Here is a 20,600-nt window from a genome sequence, read left to right as displayed (position 1 = left end):
AATTGGGACGTGCAGGTGCTTGAGGGGTAATCAGAGATCATAATGGAAATTTGATTAGAGGTATTACAGAACATCTTGGCCTCGGTTCAAGTAATTATGCCAAAGGGATGGGGCTCCTTTAAGGCTTTCTGATTATGGAAAGCTTGGGTCTATTTCATGTTGATATTGAGCTTGATTCTATAATTGTTTTTCAGTGGGTGCAGAAGTCACGCTATGGTCTGTGGTACTTTGAAGATTTTTGGAAGGAAATTCTTGATATTCTTGGAAGGTTGAACTATTCTATTTCCCAGTGTATAGACAAGGTAATGCTCTAGTGGATGTTTTGGCACAAATGGGTGCTGATGGTAATAGTATGATATGAGATGATTTTTCACTCCTTCCACATTTGTTAAAAGGAATGTTGAAGATGGACAAGATGGGTCTTCCGTATGTTAGATTTCGATAAAGTTGTTTCATGTTTTTAATGCGCCTTATATGAACCACGGTATTCTTCTGCCAGAAGTGAGATCTTTTTAATAAAGTGCCGTAGGTGCCACCCTTCTTTAAAAAAAAAAAAAAACATGTGGCCGGTAAATTTTTCACAATAGATTGACCAGGTATTCCTTTTCTAAGGCATTAGCTTTAATGTTGTTGCTCTTATATTTTTCTATTACTTTTATGAATAAGAGTAATACTTTTGTTTATTCCTAGGCTTTAGGTTTTTTATGAGCTTGATTTTGAAAATTTTTTGAAACCCTCAAGCTCTTGCTTGTAAAATTAATTTCTTCACTGTAAGTGAGGGATATATTAATAAAATTGGGGTACCGTCCACTTCTTTAAAAAAAACAAAAACAAAAATTGTCACTTAATGCCTTTAATCCTATGCTTTAGGTTTTTTATGAGTTTGGTTTTGAGATTCTTTGTAACCCACAAGCTCTTCATTGTAAAATGTATTTTTCTTTTGATAAGTTAATAGATAACTGGAGGATTTAATATTAGTCTAGCCCAATATTAGGGCCCAAGGTCCAATCCATTATCCACAATGGATAAGTACTCAAAGGGGTCTTGTAGTCTGACACAGGCTATAGTTGTCCTAATTATTAGGAGGATAAACCCTCAGCTTGTCAATATGAATGACGTGGTGGTTAGATAATTTCGATATGTCAGGAATAATCCTTCTAATGGCTAAGCATTGTACAAAGTTAATCTGTTAACCCATTGTTCTCTACGTCTGTATATAAGGGCACACATAACGCTCGAATCATCTGATTAAGTATTCTTGAATTATTATCCCTCACTTATTACTGACTTAGGCATTGGAGTTTTCATAGGCACACAGTGCCACCTACGTAATGACTTGTAGGTTAAAGATTCTGATCAGTGGCGGGACACATCCTTTACAGTGGCACCGTATGTGGGATCTGTAATTTGTTATTTTCATTTTTCATTAGACTTCAATATGGTTTCTCTCATGCCGAGCGTGACATGTTCTCAAGTAACTCATGCACTAGAAGTAATGCTTGCGACATGGAAGAAAAGCTGAAGACGACGTTAGACGCCATGGAAAACCTAAGGAAAGAAAATGAGGGATTGAAGCACCACGACATCAAGCTTAGCGATGCTACCTTGCATAGCCACAGCGAGTGGGAAGAAGAAGAAGCGCACAACAATGGGGGAGTGAATGTAGAGGATATAGAAAAGAAGAAGTTGTACGATGAGTTATGTAGACTTGCCGACAAGTACAAAGAGATGGCAAAGAAGATGGGGGATCTTCCTTGGTGGCACAACTATTAAGCAGTACGGATCTGCCCTATAGAGCAGAAATAATTGCCATGCCGCTCCAGCTGAAGTTTAAAGTACCACAGATAGAGATGTATGATGGGTCCAAGGATCTAGTAGATCACTGGGAGAACTTCAAGGCGCATATTACCCTCCACGGTTTCCTAGGAGAAATCACCTGTCGAAATTTTACCCTGACCCTGAGATGAGTTAGTGAAGATCCTTGAACATAAAAAAATAAAAAATAAAAAATAAAAGCAACAAATGATTCTACCAGTGTTTTACCATATAGATCTGTCAAATGTACGACATTAGACGAAGATTTTTGGAGAAGAATTGGCCAAACTTAATGATAGATTCAAGGATGAGATAAAGGTGGAGATGAGGGAAGCAGCCCTTACAGAAGTTGCCAGTTTGTCTGGGTTCACTTTGTGAGACAAGTATAATACTTTCTTCTCAATCTTATATATGCCTTCATTTAGAAACAAAAATGTAATCATAGTACATCTTTATAATACGTGTGTATGTATGCGTGTATATCTAAATTTAGGAACTCATTGAGAAAGAAGTCCTCTACTTCTTAATAAGGAAAACCAAATTTGAGAATGGAAAAGTTAATTAATTAGATCATTTCCATTTGTTATCGGATAAAAAAATTTGAGTACTAGTTCATTCTCTGTTGTTTCTTTATTGTGAAAAGTTTAAAAACTCTTTTTTCTCATTGATAGGAATGAACTTGAATTTATTCAACAAATCGTTTGAGAGGTTTCAAGATTAGTAAAGCGTAAATTTTAAATGACATTGCCAAGCATCCAATTGGAATGCAGTCTAGAGTACAACACATCCTTAAGCTTCTAAGTTTGGGAGTGAATGATACACACATACTAGGGATCTATGGAATTGGTGGAGTTGGTAAGACAAAATCTGGCTAAATAAATCTACAACTCATTTACTAGCCAGTTTGAAGCTTTTTGCTTTCTTGCATACGTGAAGGAAACTTCAAATCGTGAATATGGTCTAATTCAATTGCAAGAGACACTTCTTTACGAGATCCTAGGAGACTCAAGTTTGAAGGTTTGAAATGTTGATGAAGGAATGGGTCTCATAAAAGAAATGCTTTGGAGTAAAAGGGTTCTTTTAGTTCTTGATGATTTGGATCAATTAGTCAAAGTTGAAACCTTACTTGGACGTTGTGGTTGGTTTGGTTTAGGGAGGAAAATCATTATAACAACAAGAGATAAACATTTATTAACTAGTTATAATGTTCATTTACTATATAAGGGGAAGAAATTGGATCATGATGAAGCCCTTCGACTATTTTGTTGGAATGCCTTCAAAAAGGAAAAACCTAACCATGATTTTGTGGAACTCATAGAAGATGTATTGTGCTATGCTGGGGGCCTTCCTTTGGCTTTAATGATGCTAGGGTCACATCTATATGGTAGAGACATTCATTATTGGAGAAGTGCTTTGGAAATGTACAAAAAAAAATCCTAGCAATGATATTCAAGAAAAGCTTAGAATAAGTTGTGATGACATGGATGAAAGTGAGAAGAATATTTTCTTGGACATTGCATGTTTCTTTATAGGAGAGCAAGAAGAATACATTACTAAAATACTTGATGGTTCTGGTTTCTTTCCTAATATTGGCATTTTAAGTACTAATGGATAAGTCTCTCTTGACCACTGATTGGTTTGGCAAATTAGTCATGTATGACTTACTCAAAGATATGGCTAGAGAAATTGTTGGCCAAGAATCTAAAGAATCTGGAAAACACAATAGGTTATGGTTTCATGAAGACGTCCATTATCTATTAGAATAAGCAAAGGTAAGAGTTGCATAAAATAAAAAAATAAAAAACATTTCATTTTTGGTTGTAAGAAACGGATGAGAAATACCTATACACATGCTTACACCCATTTATTTATATGAGTACATCTTCCAGACATTTCTCTGATAGTGGGTATTTGGTTTATAAGTATAATGCCTTGTTTGGGGGAAGTAAGTCTTTTGCTCAATGCTTACAACTAGACAGTTTGTTTTAGGTAAGATTGAATAGGTAAGATTGATAGGTAAATGTGAAAGCAAACGTTGACATTTTGTGTTTGATCACTTAGTTTAGGACATTCTAAAAATAAAAATCAAACATTAAGACTTTCTTTTTTTTGGTGGAAAAAAAAAAAAAAAAAAACACGCACAATGTATATAAACAAACTTATGATTCTAGAAAGTGGTAAAATATGAAGCACTTTATGCTTTGATTTTGTTGGCATATTATGCATTGTCTTACTAGGGAGCAAACAAAATTCAAGGCATATTGGTAGAGTAGCCCGAACAAGATTTGATAACTTTGAATGCTAAAGATTTTTCAAAGATGATAAATCTTAAGATATTTATAAATTGTAATGCACGTTTTTTAAGAGAATCTAATTATCTCTCAAACGAGTTAAGAGTATTTTATTGGCACGACTATCCTAGTCAATCTTTCCAGCAGAACTCTCTTGGAAAAAAAAAAAAAACATCATTTTAAGAATGGATGAAAGCTTGATTAGAGAATTGGGAGACAGATTGAAGGTACAGTTCTTATATCTTTCTTTAAACTATATATATATGCTGTAAACTTTCTACAAGCTAACATATTTTTCATTTATTTTCTATTTTACAGAATTTTCAGAATTTGAAAACTATGAACTTCTCCATATGCAAATTTCTAACAAAAATCCCGATGTGTCGGGGCTCCAGAATTTAGAGAGTTTGAAGATTATATTTTGTGATGTCTTAGTTGAGGTACATCAATCTGTTGGCTTCCTTGATAACCTCATCAAATTGTCAATTACTAGTTGCAAGAGCTTTACTAGTTTTCCAAGATCCATTTAGTTGAAATCTCTAAAATCCCTTGATCTTTTTTACTGCAAAAAGCTGCAGAATTTTCTTGAAATTGAGAGTGAAATGAAATATTTAAAGGACATTAAATTAAAAGGCACTGATTTAAGAGGAATGTTCAATACAAGCAGCCTTCGTAAGCTATGTTGGATTAACTTGAGTGGATGCCATAAATGGTTGTAAATCCTCTACAGTTTGAGGTATGCTCTCAGTCTCTCTTTCTCTACTAAAACTTATGTTGCTAGCTTGATGAACAGGAAAATCTAGAGGGCCATTCACCATTAGAGGACCAAATAGTTATGTATGTGAGATAAATGTTGATTTGCTGTATTCAGTATTCGGACGAGATTAAAGGAATCTTTACATGTACTGATGTTAAGCTCGATATCTCTTCTTCCAGTAATATTAATACTTGGATCTACTATAATGGTGTATATTAGTATTCTACATATACAAACTAGATGGAAAGCGTTTCAAATCAGTGGAGGGAAGTCTGCAACTTAAGTATTATTGCATACACAATATAATGCTAATTAAAAGTTCTGGAGTTTGTGTAGTACGCAAGCACAAGGAGATGATCAATGCATTGCAAGTTGCAAGTTGGAGTCCCTGTCTTAACGTCCAGCTTTCTAAGAGACGCAACGATGACGATGATGATGGGAACTTGGAATCGAACTGGTACCACCAATAGAAGAAGAGGCACTCTTAAACCTCAGAAACAAGAATTTCTGATTTAGAGAATGATAGCCAGGGTGAGAATCGAAAGAAAGATTTGGATTTAGAGGTTTGAGTTGGCTATGAGAGTATTAGAATTGGCTTCATCAAAGCTATATTTAAAATAAATTTGATGAAAAGTACATGTTTTCCATAAATATAAAACATCCCTAGCCGTAACCTCACATTAAATTAACTATTGGATTAGTCAAAATAATAATATAGTATTATTTTTTTACTAATAATTTTTTTAATTTTTTCTTCATATTTTACAATTATACTAACCATATGTTAATTAACAACTTAATTTATATTTAAATTATTGTTTCCCAACTAATTTTTTTCCTCAACCCAATTATATAACAAACACATTTTGCCAATCTTTCTTCTACCCAACAATCATCATATATACAATTTATGAAACCAACAGACACATTTTACCGACATTTCTTCTACCCAACAAGTACATCTAGTTTAGAAATGCATGACCCTGAAATGATAGACTGAGAGACACTGGGGGATGCTTGGTACTGAGGGAAGGAAACTTCTGAACAAGTTCGTATGCATAAATATCTGACAGCATCAAAGTTGTTTACTCTGAAATGAGACTTCAAAAAAGGGTTGATTAAATATTAAACCAACAAAATAAGCAATTTCCCGATTGAAAAATGGGAACAGCAACACTGATTGATGCAGCAACAGAAACCCTCGATGGAAGTTTGCCTAATCGCAAGATGGCTGCAGCACTATGCAACAAATGTGATTCACAAGATTTGCAGTAGATATTTATATGCCCAGGGGCATTTCACTTCATTTCTTAATCCTTTATTATTGTGTATACTAGCATGTTAGACCATATGCAATCACAACTATTAGTAAAGTTTTCATATTATAATCAGGAACGTTAACAGAGATGAAACAGGGTAATTTGAACCTGTTAGAAGAAATAGGACCATAAAAACCAAGGCGAATAAAAATTTGTTTATGTAATAGTACTGCTAACAAAAACGTAGGTATTACATGAAAAAGATACAAAGCAATTTATTTCAGTGTTCGTAATCCAATTTATTTCTTCTTTTTCTCTCTTTTCCTTTCCTTTTGCTTTCTCGACAACCAAACAGAGCATTCAAAGGCTATAACTCCAACTCCGAACCTAGATACATTGATGAGAATATACTAAGCAATATATATACATAATGCGTGTTTATGTATATATATAAATAGAGAGAGAGAGAGAGAGAGAGAGAGAGAGAGAGAGAGAGAGAGAGAGAGAGAGAGAGAGAGAGAGAGAGAGAGAGATTGAGGTACCTGGATATCGTTGGGTTGGAAATAGATGACGAAGAAATATCCAGCAACAAGACCAATAGAAATCCCAACTCCAATACTGCAAAAACCCAATATGGTACTGAAGAAACCCATCCCGAAATTCAAACAAAGTTCTCCCAAAAATTAAACACCCCCGAATCGCAACTCTCTCTCTCACTCTCTCTTAACTGTTCAAAAACTCCAATGAAGAGGGAAAAAAAACTCACTTCCAGTTCCCTCGATATCTCCTCGGATAGTCTGTATACTATCCCTGCCGAGTGTATAGAAAGCTGCGAGAGAAAAACAAAACTGAAGAAAAAAGAAACGAATCTGAAAAAATATAAAATAAAGTAGAGAGAACGGGAGGGAGGGCGTGTTCGGCGAGGGAAGAGAGAAAGGGAGAGAAAGGGAAGGGGAGGGAGAAAATGGGCTTCTGCAAATTGGGAAGGGGATTCAACGAGGGAGAGAGGAAGAGGAAATGAAAGGGGGCCGTCGGGAGTTGAAAAACGAGGGAAACACAAATGTTGCTGTTCTTCTGCATTTTTGGAATAAAAACTTCCTTTGGCCAGTGAACAGTATCACTTTAAATTTGAAGGAATAAATACATTTACTATAGCTCAAATCTTTCCATACATCTCTTTGACTAATCCATTACATTTGTATTTTGGATAAATTCATCATATTTTATATTTAACTAGACTTTTGATGAAATCAATGCAACTACATCTTTGATAGTCTTTGCTATTTTGTTACCTTCATGGCAACCAAGGTGCAGATCATGAGGGAGATGCATGGGCCTCAGATCAAGACGAATGATCGCATCCAAATATGAATCACTGTTTGTGCTACCAAAAATTGGTAAAAATGCAGAATCGTTTCCTAATTAGTAATAATTAATATTTGTTAATTTTGTCATAATATTTCTTAGTAAAAATTAACTAAACATTCGAAGTTGTTGTTTCAAACAATTCTTCTACTGTGGATGCTGCAATGGTAAAAGCAGATTGAGTGAAGATCTTTTACCTTAATTTGGCCTAAAGCATGCTTTATACTTTGGTTTCAAGTTTTCTGAGAGGTAACGTGGTGATGATGATGATGATCACAACTTGGAATATTCCGGTTGGTATCCACAACAAAAGAGGCATTGTCCAACCTCAGGGATTTGGGTTTTCATTAAGGTACGAGCTGAGCTGCAATCTTCAATTTCAGGATTACTCCTCTATTAAGGTACTATCCATTATTCTTGACCTATTTTATATTGAATTAAACTAATATCATGAGCTTAATCTTGAACCGTCTTGTTTTATTTGTTTATTTATTTTCCCTTTCTGTATGTGCAACCTCTTGTTTTAAAGAAAAATGTGCTATTGCTATTCCAACTACTTATAGGATTTGAAAGGTGCTATTTCTAGAAGTCTGATTTGGGTTGACAACAGGGTGTTGACGACTCTTTTTTCTTAAATAAAAAGATTTGAAAAAATAAAGAAACAAAAGACACATTTTAGAAAGCAGATGAGAGTATGTTTTCTCTAAGGTTGAAATAGTAGGAAACATCATAATATTTCTGGTTTCTCATATTTACAAATATATTCTTGAGTTTAATAATTGTTATCAATCAACTCATTTTATGACTTGTCCTCTATTGTGTGGACAGGTATTTCTTATCTATTATTTAATTTATTTCTCTATTTGTATTTTTTTGTTCTGTTATTCTAATTTACATTATTAAGTCGAGAGAATGTGTCAAAAAATTGACAAATATCTTGTTTATCAGAGGGTATGACGTGGCCACCCTGTCTAAGAAAGATACTAAGCCCATGTTTGAGTAGAGGTGATATTTATAGAGTTCAACTGCTGTCAGATAAAAGGAAGGTGCTACAAGGTAGACCATGGTCATTTGACAGGCACCTCATTTGCTTAAAGGATTTCGAAGATGATTTGGCCCCAAATGATATAAGATTCAGAACAGAACCCTTCTGGGTACAGTTACACAATGTACCATTCGCGGTTATGAATGCAGAACAAGGTGTAATACTGGGCTCAGTAATCGGCAAGGTTCACACAGTAGAAACAGATGATCAGGGCTGTGGTTGGGGAAGACACCTCAGAGTAAGGGTGGATGTTGACATTAACAAACCTCTCCCTCGAGGAAAGTTGATCAAAGTAAGAGGAAAACAGTGTTGGACCTATTTCAAGTATGAACGCCTCCCAAATTTTTGTTTCAAATGTGGACAGCTTATGCACATGGAAGGTAAATGCCCAAGTCAAACCACTTCCAAGCAATCCCAGGACCAGTATGGACAATGGATGCGTGCCTCTCATGGTCCTTCACAGTTTTTCTCAACTAAGAAGTATGGTGGTTCATCGGAACAGTCATCACAGGACAACTCCTCCCCGGTGCAACCAAAGGCAGCTGAGGCCCAAAAGGTCAATTCGGGATGGTCCAATTCAGGGACAGAGGGGGTAGCTACCAGCAAGATCTCTGCAGAGGGAAAACAGAAGCAAGGTAGTGGCCTTACCCCGACAGGTCAGGCTGACCATACCTGGAGCAGTACAGAAGGAGAAGCCAACTGTCCAAACAGTGATCATGATGGTCTATCTCAGCAAGACAAAAGAGAAATCAAAAGGAAAGAGACCCCATACCCCTCCTCTAGGCCTCTGACACAGGTAAGTGACTCTGAACAAATCTTACCTTTACTCTTACAGAATAGTGATATGAGGGTAGAGTATAGTACACCTCAAAAGACTTCTAGTAACAATAAGCTGAGCAACACTGTGCTACTAAAGGAAAACTCGACCAGGGTTAGTGGAAAGGGAACTAGAGAGGCTACTAAGTGGAAAAGGAAAGCTAGGGAACAAGCTCCCATCCTAGCTAACATTACAAACCAACAGCTCACACCCACCCTTTCCCCGAACCTCAAAAGGGTAGCTTATGGTACTGAGACTAGATCCAGAAACAGGCTGTCAAAGAAACAGAAAACTGAGGTGGTATTCGAGTCGAAACAAACCAATGAACCAGAGGTGGTGGCTGTACTACAGCCCCACCTATCCAAATGATTTGCTTAAGTTGGAATTGCCGGGGGCTTGGGAACCCCCGGACAATTCATGAGCTTCTCCAACTGGTGAAGACTAAGTCCCCACACCTGGTTTTCCTCCTTGAAACCAAGTGTTCTAGTGAAAGGATGGAAACAATCAGAGTTAAAACTGGTTTTGATAACTGTTTTGCAGTAGGCAGTGTAGGAAGAGGTGGTGGTTTGGCCATGTTGTGGAATTCTAGTCTGGAGGTGAAGGTTGAAACCTATACCAACTGGCACATTTCAGTTCTAGTAAAACTCCCAAATGGTGACAAGTCATGGCAACTAACGGGTTTCTATGGGCACCCTAATACAGCAAAGAGATCAGAAACGTGGCAAATCCTTAAAGCATTAAAACCAGCCCCCCAAGTCCCATGGTTGTGTTTTGGAGACTTTAATGAAATAACTTGCTTGAGTGAAAAATTTGGGGCAGCTGTGAGACCTTATAAGCAAATCAGGGATTTCAGGAAAACCCTTGCACTATGTGAGTTAAATGACTTAGGCTTTCAGGGTGACAAGTATACCTGGGCAAATAATAGGGAAGGAAGCAATTTCACCAAGGAAAGACTTGATAGAGTACTCGGGAACTCCTCCTGGATTGACAAGTTTGAAGACCACTCAGTACAGCACCTAGCTACGTACTCATCAGACCACAAGCCTCTATTGATAACCTTGCAAACAACAAACAACAGGCCAAGGAAGAAAAGAATGTTCAGATATGAAGCCAAATGGAAAACAAAGGAAGGGTGTGAAGCTACCATCAAAAGATCCTGGGAGAGTATCCGAGAGTCCAAGGACAAACTTGGCAGCTCATTACAAGGTTTGAGAAGCTGCAAAACCAATTTAAAGAAATGGAGCCATGACCAGAACAAAGTAGACAAAGCTGCCCTGCAATCAAAAACTGAGCTGCTGAACCTTCTAAAAGAACAAAATGAAGGCCAGCTTCATGATGAGATTAGAGCAATCCAGAAATCAATAGACCAATTACTAGATGAGGAAAACACAATGTGGAAGCAAAGAGCCAAACAGGATTGGCTTAGGGAAGGAGATAGAAATACTGCTTTTTTTCATAAGTGTGCATCTCAGAGGAGAAAACACAACTACATCAACAAGCTCCGAAATGTGGCAGGTCAGGAGGTAACTAGTAAGGAAGGCATCTATACTGAGATACAGAATCACTTCAAAGCAATCTTCACCTCCTCTAAACCAACAAACATGCAAGCTTGCCTGGACTCTCTTCCTTGTAAACTTACGGCTGGAATGATAGCAGTGCTGGGTCAGAAATTTACAGAAATGGAGGTTAAAGAGGCCATTTTCAGTATGAAGCCTTTAGGCTCCCCAGGGCCAGATGGGTTTCCAGCAGTGTTTTTCCAAGATCATTGGTTGACAGTGGGTCCTAGGATTACACAAGCAGCTCTCTCAGCCTTGAATGACAGCAAGTGGTCTGCCGGGGTGAATGAAACCTTTATTGCCCTCATCCCTAAGAAAGCAAATCCTCTACAGGTGGTAGACTTTAGACCTATTAGCCTTTGCAATGTTTTTTACAAAATCATTGCAAAGACTATAGCCAATCGGTTAAAGGAAGTGCTTCCAGACCTCATATCCCAAACACAGGCAGCTTTTGTTCCAAACAGACAGATCACAGACAATATAGTTGTGTCGTATGAGGCTCTACATACTATGAAATCTAGACTAAAAGGAAAAGAGGGTTATATGGCACTCAAGCTCGACATGAGCAAGGCATATGATAGGATTGAGTGGCTTTTTCTGAGGGAAGTCCTGAAAAAGATGGGTTTTGATCAGCATTGGGTCAACCTACTAATGAACTGTGTGGAAACAGTCTCATACTCCATCATAGTGAATGGGGAAGCTCAAGAAAAGTTTGTTCCATCAAGGGGGTTAAGGCAAGGGGACCCTTTATCCCCTTATCTGTTCATCATGTGTGCTGAGGTGTTAAGTTGTATGCTAAACCAAGCCGAGAGGAACAGGGTCATCACTGGTCTACCAATCAGAAAATCCAAGCTCTCCATCAACCACCTGTTTTTTGCAGATGACAGCATTCTTTTTTGCAAAGCCAACTCCATTGAATGGAGCAACCTCTACCATTTGTTGGAAAAGTATGAAGGAGCTTCAGGCCAAAAGCTAAACAAAGAGAAAACTTCCATTTTCTTCAGTTCAAATACCCGAGAGGAAACTAAGGAGATAATCATCAGTATAGCAGGGATAAGGGGCAATAATATATATGAAAAGTACCTTGGGCTACCAGCCCTTGTGGGAAGGCAAAGAAACCAATCATTCAAAGGCTTAATAGATAAAGTGCAATCAAAAATTTCCAGTTGGAAAAACAGATTTCTGTCCCAAGCGGGTAAGGAGGTACTTATTAAAGCAATAGTCCAAGCCATACCAGCATACAGCATGGGTTTATTCAAACTTCCCAAGAACTTAGTGCAAGAACTAAGCAAAATGGTCAGGAATTACTGGTGGGGGCAACAAAATCAGGAATCCAAGATAAACTGGGTGAGCTGGAAACAGATGAAGAAGGGTAAGAGCAGTGGGGGGCTCGGCTTTAGAGACTTCTCAAATTTCAACTTGGCACTATTAGCTAAGCAGGGCTGGAAGATTGTCTCTAATCCATGCTCTTTAGCAGCACAAGTCCTAAAAGAAAAGTATTTTCCAGGCGGCTCTTTCCTCACGGCAAAAAAAGGTCACAACGCCTCTTTCATATGGCAAAGTTTCTTGGCAGCTAGACCATTGTTAAGGGAAGGGATGGTAAGCCGAATTGGGAATGGAAAAACAACTGAGATATGGAAGGATAGATGGCTTCCCATTCCTTCAACATTCAAGCCTCAAGATTCAGTAAGGTTCATGCATGAGAGTACCAAAGTATCTATACTGATAAATGAGCATACTGCTCAGTGGAAGAGGGACCTAGTAACCACCATGTTTTCCAAAAGGGAGGCAGAGGCTATTCTGAAAATCCCCATCAGTCCACTGCTAAAGCCAGACAGTTTTTTTTGGAGATGCTCATCTACAGGCACCTTTTCAGTAAAGTCAGCCTACCACCTGAAGAATGACATGGAAGATAAGGAAAGGGGACAGACATCAAGAGCCACCATTCAGCAGGGCCTGTGGTCTGGTATTTGGCGTTTGAACATCCCAAATGCCACAAAAATTTTCCTGTGGAGGGCATGTCTTAATGCACTCCCCACCCGAGCAAATTTAAAGGCAAGGAAGGTAGTGGCAGATTCAACATGTCCCATCTGCTTCCAAGCTTCTGAAACCACTGAGCATGTGCTGTGGGAATGCCCCTCAGCAAGGGATGTGTGGTCCATGAGCAGTAGGAGGCTTCAAAAAACCAGCATGGACTCCCCTTCATTTGCAGAGAAGTTAGAGGGCTTAATAGAAGCTAAGGAGCCAGAAGAGCTTCAAGTGTTTGCAGTAACAGCCTGGAACATATGGAAGAGGAGAAATGAAGTGATCTTCCAGGGTCACCTCACTCATCCATCTGTAGTAACAAGCCAATCAAAGCTAATGGTAGACGACTTACACAAGCTGTCAATGAGCAAGAGGGCAGGGGTGTTGAGACAACAAACCAACCAAGCGTGGGAGGCTCCCCCTCAAGGCAAAATTAAAGCGAATTGGGATGCATCAGTAGATAAAGCATCGGGCAAAGTTGGGGTGGGGGTCATTCTTCGTGACTGGAATGGCAAGATGGTAGCTTCTTTGCGTATGGTGCAGGAGCTGTTCCCTGACCCTCACATGGCAGAAGCATACGCAGCCTTACAGGCAGTTATGCTGTGTAGTTCTCTTGGTCACCGGGATGTGGTTCTGGAAGGCGACTCTTTGCTGGTGGTAGAAGGCCTAAAATCTCAGACAGTTGCTCTCAATTACGTGGGCCAGATTGTGGCAGATGCCAGGGAGATTCTCAGCACGTTTGGGTCGTGGTCGGTGAGGCATGTTGTAAGAGCAACCAATGAAGTTGCTCATGCCTTGAGTAGGGATGCTTTTAATTTCAGTGGTAGTACCACGACTTTTGTACACATCCCTCCTTGTATTCAAACTATGGTTTCATAGATATTAATGCAAGCTTCTTTTCAAAAAAAAAAAAAACTCATTTTATGACTTGTCCTCTATTGTGTGGACAGGTATTTCTTATCTATTATTTAATTTATTTCTCTATTTGTATTTTTTTGTTCTGTTATTCTAATTTACATTATTAAGTCGAGAGAATGTGTCAAAAAATTGACAAATATCTTGTTTATCAGAGGGTATGACGTGGCCACCCTGTCTAAGAAAGATACTAAGCCCATGTTTGAGTAGAGGTGATATTTATAGAGTTCTTTTGTGTTTAGAATTATTATTATTATTATTATTATTGATGGAAGGGAAAAAAAAAATCTAGCCACAAATTATTTATACAAAAATAATTTTACAAATTGATATGACTTATCATGGTTTATCAAATTATAAAGTTAATTTTATTAAGATATCACAACTTCTTCTTACGCATACAAATTTCTCATCTCAATATATTACATTTCTTAAAATATTATTAATTCACTAAAAGTTTTGATTATTAAAAAAGTAATTTAAATAATAAATATTATAAAAAAAATTATTCATCCACAAAGAAATTTTATAAAAGTAAAATAATAAATTGATGTAGCTTGATGTAATACATTAATTTATAGAGTTCTCTTTACTATAGAGTAGACGGATCCTATCATGTTAAGATGTGTCAGTTTGTGAGTTACTTTTGTGAGATTTTTTATGGATTTTACACTTCTTATAAAAAATTATAAATTCATTATTTAAACTTATTCATATATGTTTCGTCGTTATTCATAAAAGCTTTCCTAACTTTTCTCATATTTATTGTGTAGCCTCCCTTTCTTTAGATCTCATGTGCTCTCTGGAGAAGCTACCACCTGATGATTCTCAGAAATTCACCTAAGAATAATTGCAATGGACCACACTACTATCTACAAGAACTCCTTTGAGTCATACATACATTTATACACACACATTTATACATACATATATATATATAGGTGCACATATTCCCTACATTAACAATGAATAATCCTGCATTTAACTGCAAAGAATAATTACAATTGGACCACACTTCATTTAATTACATTGCAGAAGGCTATATATATCTTGTTCATAAACCTGCTATCAAACATTTCAAGATGAGGACCGTTTGTTGCAATAAAACCAAATCTTCTGCACTAACAAAAAATTTGAGCACAAACTCTTTGGTGAGTGATTTACTAGTTGCCAAAATTCAGAGAATAATGATTAGAAAAATAGCTCCAAATATTATTACAAGATTATTCAAGCATATGTTTGTGTGTGTGTAGTCTATTTTCTCAAATTCAAGCATTGGAAGGGACTCTTCCTTTGAAATTCTGGCCTAATCAGTTAAATGTTGTTCACAAAACTGTCCAAAAACATACAAGACAATATTTTAAGTTGTTCAACAATTGCCTACATCCATTGGAGCTAAAATTCACTAAGTTTGTACAAGTTTACAAACACTCAAAATTTTCTCACGTCCTCTGTTTTTGCCCCCACACACTTTCACACATCAGAGCTCTCCTTTTATAGGAGAAGCTCTACTAAATGAGATAGTTGGAGAGCTGTAGGAGTTATGTTCAACCTGCAACAATATATAAGATGATGCAGAGCAGCTATTTGGACGGTGCAGAGCAACCTTTGGACTTTTTGGTTTCACACTTGGGTGGCTTTCAACAATCAACCCCTCCACCCAAGTGTGTCATACTAAACTGCTTACAAACTGTTGCAGCCTTTAAATGATTGCACTTTCTCCTTGGAATGCTCATTTAGATTTAACATGAGAGATTTCTACTATCAAATGCGAACTAAGGCTCTAATGCACCCGAAGGTGCTCGGCAGTGTGTGATATTGATCAAGTCCAAGTAGTGTTGGAACTTGATCCCTGTGACAACTTTTGTCAACATATATGCTAAATTGTCTTCAGTGCCAATCTTCTAAAGTATAATGTCTCATTCTTCTAATATCTGACGCACAAAGTGAAATTGGATATCTATATGTTTCATTCAAGAGTGATACACTTGATTTTTGGCCAAATGAATTGCACTTTGATTCTTGGGCTAGATCCATGTTTTATTATTTTTAGCCATGTGATTTTAAGTTTGACAGTTGGATCTTCTTTAGGACACATTTTTAAACCATGTGATATTTTAGTTTGAATATCTCATCTTTTTAAGCCATGGATCAAGAGATTGATCAAAACTAATTAAAAGAAAAAGTTTTTGTTTTTAGACTAAGTGTAAAACCAAAAGCTCTAATTGTTATTCTATGATTTTTGGTGACTTTCATTTGATGATTTAAAGCATGGTTAATCTTAGGATGATATTATGAATCTGTTAGAAGTAAGATTGATTTTAATGGATGTTTTAAGTATGGTTTTAAACTTAAGATAGGAAGATCTTTGTTGTAAAATTTTGATTTAATCATGAGTTTTGGAGTTGGAAGAAATTGCAAGAAAAATCAAGAGAAATGGCCTATGAATGTTTCAGCCAAAGTGAGTTTTCCATACTTGTGAATTGTTTAAATTTTTTTGAGTTGATATTTGAGTTTATGACCAAATTTAGGAATGTAAATTTTGGTAATTTTTGAAGTTAGGATGTCAAATTCTTAAGTTATGGGTAAAATGTTCGTTTTCCCACATGTAAAAGGTAAAATGGTAATTTTATCTTAAGTTATCTCTTTTACACATTTCGAATCATTAGTAATTAAATTTCTAACTTTTGGAATATCCTCTTACAGTTCCTTGTATTTCGTGCTTTATTCTCGTAGAAAGAGACAATTGAGGTAAATTAGCTCTTAACTTATTATCAGTTTACTGTGTATGTGTGATGGGTAAGGAAATTACAGTTTATGTTCGTATGTTGTTATATATGCCATGCCATGTCATGCCATGTCATCACATGTTTATGTGTTACATGAATTATTCTGTCATGAAATACGTATCTGTTACACATAATATTTTGTCACATGTTACTATCTATTGCAAGTATGTCACATTATGTATGTCATCTATTACATGTATGTCATGTCACATAATATTCACTATTACATGTTATGCCATGTTACAAAATGTTGTCTACCATTTTGTCTATCACATATTATGTCATGTTATGAAATATTGTTTATTACATGTTATATTATGTTATAAAATATTATCTATTATATGTATGCCATGTTATGAAATGTTGTCTATTATATGTATGTCATGTTATGAAATGTTGTCTATTAGATGCATGCCATGTTATGAAATGTTGTCGGTTATGTTTATGTCTCAAAGTAAGTCATGTATGTCGTCTTACATTCATGTCATGTTACACTACGTCAGGACTTCTGTAATTTTGTATTCTTGTCATGTCCCTTCTCGAATACAGTTTGTGTATCTCGAGAACAATCTTGTTAAGTTATTCATGTCAATCATGACCCTAAGTGCTAGGATTGAGGAATATCGGTGGAACTCTTTTGTTCACACTGAATTGTCTAAATAGATGTGAAATTCCCTAGGTTGATGAAGTACAATCAACAGCTTGCGAATGGGGCATCACTAACTATTCACAAGAGTGCGCTAGGCACTCACAGTTGGTGTAAATACTTGTGTTGTGATGCTGTAATTGACAGGGACACACGGCTCAAGGGGACTGGTGTAGCACCTGTATGGTCACTTTATTAATTAAATCTATTGAACAAGATTCCAAGTTCATGTATTTCATGTTCAAGTCATGTCTCATGTTATGTTATGTTTAAGTTTATATTCATGTCAAGCTTCGAGTTCACGTCCATGTTATGTTTCAAGTTCATGTCACGTCAAGTCAAGTTTCAGTTGCAATAAGTTATGTCAACTCACGCCATGTTACGTCAAGCCACATTATGTTTATTATTTCATGTCATGTTATATCAAGTTATGTTATACTTACTATTTGATTAAGCATTCATGTCTTTACTGCCATGCATGCATCTTTAGCATGTGTGGGAGTTTCTTATTAACTTGCTAAGATTTGTAATCAAATCTCACCATTGTAGTCCTAACTACCATTTTTCCTGAATGATAGGTGATGTGCCAAGAATAGAACAGGGAGTAGACACAGACAGACTGAAGGAGGTTGACTAGATGTCACAGGCGTGATGCGGAGCTTACAACCTCCATAGTTAGGTTTTTGGATAGTATTTTGGCCTCGTTGGTCAAGTTACGCGAGTTACTTGATGAATTGGCCCAATAGTGTATTTTGGTAATGTAATATGGAGCTCGATCTCCCATGTTTTTGAGATTACTGTCTTCTGAGACCCATACTATAATTGTGGATGTTTATTTTGTTAAGTATATATGGATTATGTTTTAACTATTTGGGATATTATAAGTTTGGTGCATAGTATTGCTAAAAAAAAATTATCCGCTGCGAATATTGCATAATACTATATACATGTTAGGAACATTGCATCTTGTATGTCTTGATTGGGGGTAGGTAACCATGTGTTGCATATCTCAACGCTTCAGATGTCCGTCCAATCCTAAGCAGAATCTGGGGGCGTCACAGGGTGGTATCAGAGCAATACGTCTCTGAGTTGTAAATCCACATGACTTTATAAAATACACCAAATATTAGGTTTGAAATTTTAATCTTCATTAAGCTTGAATTTCTTGAAGTATGAGAGATAGTATGCAGTTCTAATATGTGTACTCATGTGTTTCAGGAAGTGACACTTGACTCATGGTAGGATATCTCGAAACCCTGAGGGAGGCATTAATCAAGAGAATTAGAATCTCTTGATGAATGGAGGATTAGTTAAAGATGTACGTCTGCTAACTGATGTGCTTAGACAACAACAATAGCAAGCACACATACCAAAACCCGAAGTCAGGGGTTGTCCGTATGAGAAGTTCTTGATCCAATGTTGCCCGAACTTTTCCGGTAATGAAGGACCACTGAAAGCTGAGAAATGGATTATGATCTCGAAAGGACATACGAGATTTGTGGTTGTACTGAGGACCAGAAGGTTCTATAAATTGGATACTTATTCCAAGGAAAAGCTGGAATATGGTGGGATACGTGAAGGCAACTCCTAGTTAGGGAATTAGGAAGTCTCGCCGTACTATCTCTGGAGAGATTCAAGGAAGAGTTTGACAACAGATTCTTCTTGGATTCTATCAAACAGCTGAAGGTGCAGGAGTTCACAACTTTAACTTAAGGCAGTTTGACAATATAACAGTACGCTTGACCGGTGCAAAACTGCAAGTGCACAGTATCGTAGTTTTATAGTAAAGTAATAAGAAGAGTATCGTCCTCAGGGATTGGTACCTTACTCTTGCCAAATACCAAAATTATGCTAATCTCAATTCTATCTAGAGGAATCGCTAAGGTTTTTGTAGTAGCAAATAAAACTAGATCAACTCAAGAGAAATAAGCAAAGAAAGTAAAACTGATGTTTGAAGATCAAATTCAATAGGGAAGAAAACTTCTAGGAAATCGATTTCACCATAATTCTTCACTATGCTTTTCTCATCCAGCTAATTTAACTTAAACCTCTTTTGTCTATTAGCAAATCTCTAATTCATCCAAAAGCCTCTTTCGATAGTCAATTGGAATTGATTCTAGTTTATCAATTCACACAAGAGTATGCAAATTAAATAATCAAGAACGCAATAAGACCAATGATTTAATTACTACACAGGTTCATACAAGTCTTTCGATCTCTATACTTACCTATGCTGAAATATCCAAGATCTACCCTATGATTCCCTCTTTCGATAGCAAATCACAAGATTAATAATCATCTAATCAATGGCCAGTTAATTAGAAGCATTAAACTCAGAATAAATCAGATAAACAAAGAGAGAATTGCATTAAATTAGCATGGACAAACAAGCATAGTTCGGAATTAGGTTACATCGTTTTCCTAGAAAGAAGAAAATTTAGCTCATACTAGAATTGGAATTCAACATAAACGAATTCACCATAATTGTTCTGAGAAGATGGGAAGAAGAAAATAAACACTGAAAAATCCTCCTTGCAGCCTCAACTGGTCGTCAAAAGCTCAAGAGAACGATTCAACGCCTTTCTCCCGTCCGTGCTCGTGTATGAATCCAACGTACGTGCAATAAATTGGAATTCCGTCTCCAAAACAAATGATTTGAATCCCTCTAGCTATGTTTTTCTCTCCCAAAGAGTGTTCTCCAGTCAAAAACCGCGGCTCTAGAGTGAAGAATGGCCTTTTATATGGTCCCACGGCGGAAAACCTAAAATCTGTCAAAATACGATGTTCGCTCGAGCGGGGTGTCGAGCGCGCGTCGAGCGTTCGACTCTGCCTGATTTCGCTCGAGCGTCCTATCGAGCGCACATCGAGCGTTCGACTCTGCCTGATTTCGCTCGAGCGTCCTATCGAGCGCACATCGAGCGTTCGACTCTGCCTGATTTCGCTCAAGCGGCCAATGTCTCCGCTCGAGCGATCTTCGTTTTTCAGCAACCTGCTCGAGCTCCCTGTCGAGCGGCAGTCGAGCGTTTGAATCTGCCTGAATTCGCTCGAGCGGCCAAAAGCCTCCGCTCGAGCGAACTTGTAAAATCTGCAATATGAAATTTTGCAAGCTATCAAATACCCCCAAACTTACAACTTTGTTTGTCCTCAAACAAAAAAGAAAAACAAATGATAGTTTAGGCAATATCAACTCGACCCCAAAGAGAAGTATCATCATTCACCAAACTTTTATGAATTTAGATTTCATCTCTAGTATCTTACTCTTTTAACATCAAAGATAGCAAGAAAATCAATCAAAAATTTTGCAATTTGTCAAGCAAGAG

General features: G+C 37.0%; 1 pseudogene; it reads left to right on the top strand.

Moving 5' to 3' along the window:
- Positions 1–2,652: 2,652 nt before the first annotated feature.
- On the top strand, positions 2,653–5,429 carry LOC122298878 (annotated as a pseudogene).
- The last annotated feature ends 15,171 nt before the right edge of the window (positions 5,430–20,600 follow it).

Source organism: Carya illinoinensis, chromosome 16 (genome assembly GCF_018687715.1).
Source record: "Carya illinoinensis cultivar Pawnee chromosome 16, C.illinoinensisPawnee_v1, whole genome shotgun sequence".
Lineage (NCBI taxonomy): Eukaryota > Viridiplantae > Streptophyta > Magnoliopsida > Fagales > Juglandaceae > Carya > Carya illinoinensis.
Note: the sequence above shows the minus strand (reverse complement) of the source record. Positions and strands in the feature narration are given on the sequence as shown.